This window comes from Crocuta crocuta, unplaced genomic scaffold (assembly GCF_008692635.1).
Source record: "Crocuta crocuta isolate KB4526 unplaced genomic scaffold, BGI_CrCroc_1.0 scaffold26, whole genome shotgun sequence".
NCBI lineage: Eukaryota > Metazoa > Chordata > Mammalia > Carnivora > Hyaenidae > Crocuta > Crocuta crocuta.
Genome location: NW_027532249.1, coordinates 15956931 through 15962930, shown reverse-complemented (window position 1 = coordinate 15962930; position 6000 = coordinate 15956931). Strand labels below are relative to the sequence as shown.

General features: G+C 39.2%; 1 protein-coding gene across 1 annotated transcript in view; it reads left to right on the top strand.

Moving 5' to 3' along the window:
• ZNF521 (zinc finger protein 521) overlaps positions 1 to 6000 on the top strand; it is a 237542-nt gene that overhangs the window by 210893 nt on the left and 20649 nt on the right. The gene's annotated exons all lie outside the window — the stretch shown is intronic.

The following is a 6000-nucleotide window of genomic DNA, read 5'->3' as shown; positions in this document are numbered from 1 at the left end:
CTCTCTCTCTCTCTCTCTCTCTCTCTCTCTCTCTCTCTCTCTCTCTCTCTCCCCCCTCCCCTGATGTGCTGTCTCTCACTCAAAAATAAATAATAAGCATTTTTAAAAAATTAAAACATATATGAAATGCTTAAAGTCATTGATAGTTATTTTAGTGATTTTTTTCCAATAGATTTCTTTTTGTGTTAAAAATTATCAGCCTTCTTTATATTGACACAGTGTACATACAATATTTAAATTTTTATAACAGATCTGAATGAGCTGGTTCAGGTTTTAGAAAAATTGTCATAAAGATAGGGGATTAAAAATTTATTGTGCCCAAAGCATCTTTATAATTTGGCATTATAGTCTTAGAAATATTTAATAGCTTTGCAGAAGGTAATATAAGGAATTGCTATCTAAGAAAGAGCAATCTTTAATTATTATGTCTCATTCTTCATTTAACAGATAGACTTAGTAACTAATCTATGGTTTTTGTTAGGCCCATTCCCTGATCTTTAGCTTTGGTTTTTGACCAAACAAAACACCTGGGAATATGTACTTCTTCATACTTCCAAGCTAAGTAGAAATAAGATAGAAATCTTTGTTACAACATAAATCGTTTGGCCTGTCTTCCTTCGCTGACAGCTCAGATCCTTCCGTCCTTCCTTCCGTCCTTCCTTCCTTCCTTCCATCCTTCTTCCCCCCTCCCCTTCCTTTACTTTTCCATCGCAGCAGATAATAACTCTCTCACTTAGGTTGCTCTTGACTGACAGGAAACAGACAGAAGGAAATAGAAATGAGTCTGATTCATTGGTATTCCAGTAACGTCTTGGCTTCCGCGTATAGTGCCTAGATGTGCTGGTGTATCCAGAATGATGCCTCAGAGAGAAAAGTAGGTTGGGAACATATTGAGCTAACCTATTTTCCATACATAAGCATGGAATTTCCTTTTTAGTAAGCCACACACTTAGGAATATACACGCAGTCTCAGTTTCTTCCCAAATACTCAATTTAGTACCTTATCAGGGAATGACTCAGTCACTTAAAGATGTAGAATTCACTATAGGCAGACTAGAATTAAGAAATCAAGTCTTTGTTCCTGAATAATTATGATTCCATAAAGGAAAGCTCAAGTCCAGTCTCCATAGGATTTCAGGTGACAGTTTAACGAAATCAGTAGGTTATTGCCATTGAAAGTTAAGCATCAGCATTCTGCCCTGGATGAGTTGTATAGTCATGAGTGTCTCCTTCACATGGACAGCTCGGACCAAAGCGCTTTGCCAAGAATGGAGTTCCCTAGCTTCTCTGCGGAATCTGGAGATATAGGGAATTTAACTTTCAGTACCAACAGGGGCTGCATATGAGTTAAGGCTTCACTTTGTTTCTGAAGGAAGAGGAGCATTCTTACAAGGGAAAGAGAAACTTTAACAATAGTTGCTCAGAAAGTAGGAGAAGAAGTGGATTGGAGTAAATTCAGGATTTGTCTTGTCGGGGGAGCAAAGGAGTAACCAGGCGTCACGGAAATAGAAATAACTCGTTGACATTACTAAGAGATCTAGAAAGACAGTAACTTACTCTGCTCAACTATCAACTTGAATCGTTGTATTTAAGAGGGAGGAAACTTTTTTAAAGGGAGGGTGTGGTGGGACAGTGTGGTGTCAGATTCGGGAACGCTGAATTCTGGCACTGGCCGGGACCATACAGTTTGCCATCATAAGTGTTACTATATCTAGTCTCCATTTTCTCATCTTTTAAACAAGTCCATAGTTAATTAGATCATTTCCATGGCCACTCCTAACCTTTGTCTAACATCCCAGATTTAGCCAATTATATAACTCTTACCCTTTCATTTTTCCCCCTACGCATTCCTAGTTTATTGCTTCTTCATTTTACATTAAAACAAGCACAATGTCCTGGGATCTTTGAAAATACTTGAGCCAACAAATACAGTGTAGTGAGGTATTTATTAGAATATTTCTTAGTAAAAGGATAACGCCAGATCATGGTCAGCCAACTCTCCTGTGCCTTCACAATCAGGTTTCCCATATCACTTTTCAAATTTCTCTGAGCCTAGGGAGCATTATTTGTTTTTGGAGGGACGTTAATCACCTTATGGTAGTTTTATGCCATCCTCTATTTTTCTTTAAGCATAAAAGCTTTATCTAAAATCTAGTGTGAAGGAGGCAGCTGTATATAGGTTCTCACACTATATGTTTATTTTTCTTTTAAGTGTGTTGTTGCAGTGTTTTCCTTTGCTATTGTATTTTGACACCTTATAGTTGTAACCTGCTGCTCTCTTTAATTGCTTATTGTTATTAATTATATAGTGGTAACGTAGTTGGCTGCTTGAGCCACTTGGCTGTAAGGAAATTCATTTATCATTTTTGCCGTCGGAGCTACAGAAAAGTGCCAGCACTCTATCCAGAGATGAATGTTTTTGAGCTCACATCCAGTAAAATTTTGAACATGGATCAAATCCTTAAGTGTTTTTCTTTCCGCCGCTACCCTTTGCCTCTGCTGGTCTCTGCATCAAGTACCTTTATTTTCTCTTATCTTTTGTTTTCAGTCCTTGATTTGCTGCCCTTTCAGTGAAGTTTATGTTACTCTCAGCACTCCATTTAGTGGCCTGTCCAAAGCGTACCCTTTATTTCCTCCTCATATACCTAACTGCGCATTTTCCTTCTTTGAATTTCTTTTAGAATGTGAATAACGTTCCTTCCTTTACAATTTTGTTACAAGCACATTTCATTTTGAATCAGTAATGCTGATTGGACGTTGTCTTAGGCTCCACCTTTCAATGAAAGTGATCATTATGCCTTTAAGAGTAACTATATACCCCTTCTACTCACACTATAAATAATCAGATGTGTTTAGATTCCCAGATTAGGAAACTGCCAGTAGAATGAATGAACAAATGAATGAATGGATGATATGCATATACAACCATTGGGATGCGTGCTTGCCCACACCCAGCTACTTCCTGATATCTGTAGTTTTTTTAAATGTGGGCTTAATTTAGAATTCATGACCCCACAGCTGCATGTGCCACGGAACAGCCAGGCCAGAGAGTTCCTCTGCCTTCTGGCAGCATGACATTAAATTCACACTAGTTAAGCCAACTTAAATTGAGCCTCCTTGAACCTTCCTAAATAAAACTAGTGGCCTTAATTACAATCAGGCAATTTAAAGGTTATGGAGCTCTAACTAGTACTGCAGTATATCACTTTAATAATGCACAGGAAAATTTCTCTAAGGGGTGGCATCGTTTGATTAGAAGAATTCAAGTTTCGCAGCACATTTCCAATAAACTGTTTTTAGAAATCTTATTGCATTTATGGCGCCATTACCTTTTTTTATTCTTCAAGGCCAAGTTTCTAAGGTCACACCAATAGAACAATAAAAATGTGAGTCATTTGCAAATAATGCATAGTATTGTGATTTTTGCATCGCTGCCTAGGTTTTTCTTAGTATCGCCACAAAGTAAAAGGAGGATAGGGTCCCTCGGAAGTGTGAGATTCTTGCCCCTTTTATGCCTTCACTCCCCACCTGTTACAGAGTTAACTTGTGCTTTGGTGGTTAGTCCCAATTCTGAACAGCGCGGTTCAGACGACTTTGCAAAAAGTCATCAATAACATAAGTTTCTTAGATAATTAGCTTTGGAAATGCCTGACTAGTTTCTTGCCTCGAACCTGTGGGCACTAAAAATCCCATGGTTGTTGAGATCCATAATATTTACAGAAGCTGGTGAACCTCATTCCATTTCTTTTGTTTGTTTTGTTTTGCTGTGTGTTTTTTTGCTTTGTTTTGTTTTGTTTTGTTTTGTTTTAAAATCATCAGCGAAGCAGGCTCTGCTTTCTAGCAAAGATAAACAGCTTTTTGGTGTTTGGAGACTTTCTCCTTCAAATAACTCATGGCTTTATGCCAAGAAGAAGAAGGTAAACAAAAGAAAAGGCCCTGACCCTTGCCATAAAGCAGCATAGCAACACGAACACATACCTGATGAGAGCCGTGTCCGGTGCGTGGCTCCCGTGGCTGGCCCGCTGCTGTGCGGAATTGATATTGACTGTTGCCCTCAGTACTCCAAGATGTTTTCTTGATGGATTTAACTTTAAAGCAGGTTACATTTAGTTTCTTTCGATGTTACCAATTTGTGGGCGGGTTTTTTGTACATTACTTGAAGGGAAATATACCTCCACTTCTACCAGGGCCAGAAGTCCCAGACCTGAGGCACTAATAGCATGTATTTAATACCAAACAAGAGAAATTTTAGGCAAGGAGTACAATCAATGCATACTTCTGATTAAACCAATTAGTTAGAAGAATGGAGCTTTGTAATATCAGTATATAAAAATGTTTAAAAATATGTGTGAGGTAGAGGCTTCTCTATGACTGAGGGCAAATAAAAGGTGATTATCCCTTCTTTCACATGGTTCTTTTTTTTTGCTTCCGATATAAAATGCACGATCACACTTTCCCTCTTGAAACAGGGGATACGTTTGGGCTCCTCAGTTTCTTGCCAGAGATAATCTGGCAAATAAGGCAGTTACTTTGTTAATGCTTTATTTACCAGAGCATTTTACTCTTATTACAGAAGTGAAGGAAATGGTGAAGGCACGCAGAATCAGGCAAATTTGGCTAGTCCAAACGTGTCACCGCATAGGGCTTCATGTACAAGGGCATGGAGTGAACTTTTGAAACAGTTGGTAAATAATACATATTGTTTTGGTGTTAGTCTCGGCATTTTCTTATGACTGAAATTACATGTAGGACCAGCTAAGTATATATTTCCCATAAGTTCAATAAATATTTGCTGAGTCCCAGCTATGAACCCTGAACTGTTTTAGGTGCACAAAGCAGACAAATGTACTTGCCCTCCTGACACTTACCTTGTGGCACAAATTGACAAATAACCCCAAATCTAGTGCTTGGCACGCCCTTATTTGGAGATGGCCTGGGCTGCTGTCCAGCACTCGAAAAGGCAAGGCAAGAGCTGCAGTGCATTACTGAATTGGAAACATGCTATTTCCAATCACATTGTTTGTCTAATTTATGATGCAAAAGGGAAGTAAATTTTTATAGTGTCTCGTGTGCTCAGAAACTTTGGTGTCATGGCAGAGAACATTACAGCACTAAGGATTAGGTGGTGAAAACTTTGTAAAAGAACAAAGGTTATTTTCATGCATTCAGGTGAGCCTAAGTAAGGAGGGGGTGAAATGACTGTTCAAGTAAACCAGACCCTTTCAATGCAGTACAGCGGCATATACTGAAGCTAAAGGTTCATGCAACAAGCAAATTTTTTGGAAGCCACGCTGTTTTCCACCGAAGCAGATCTAAAGGATGTATTTCAGACTCAGCTGGTCTCAGTCCTCACTCCTAACTCTATCCCACACTTGCCTTTTTCAGGGCTAACAGTATTTCTTCTTTCCTAGTTAAGAATGCTTTTTCTTGGGAGGAGGGGGCCGTGGAGCTCAAAGTGATTTTATCGGTGCATGACCAAAAACTGATTTTTTTTTAAAGTGAAAACATTTGGAGCCCAGGTTTTTACCTTTAAAGCCATTTGCTGGCACTGTGTGCTTTCTCTGAGACTTCCACCGTGGGCTCATGTTTAGATTAGGAAAGTAGAGAAGAAAAGGCCAACGACCTGGAGGTAGCAAAATACTGGTCAGGTTTGAAAGATATCTTTTCGTCTACATGCTCATCCTTATTTTCAGATGTGTGCCAAATGTCGCTGCTGCGTCCCTCCAGGTGGAGGGAAGCCACTTTTTTTCCAGTGGGTTGTTTGTTTTATTGTTTATTGTTTGAATAGCATTCCAGTGTTCTCCTCCTACATGAGAATATTCAAATAACTATGCCCACAACTGATAATAATAGCCAAGGAATTGGACAATACTGCATCTCAGAGCATCTAAAATCCCACTGCCTGCCTCTCCCATCCCGGCCCACCTGGACCTCCTGCTAGTTTCCAAGCTGCTGATGTTTATGGGGCTCTAGGCAGCCCCTGGGCTCTTTAAAATCTGC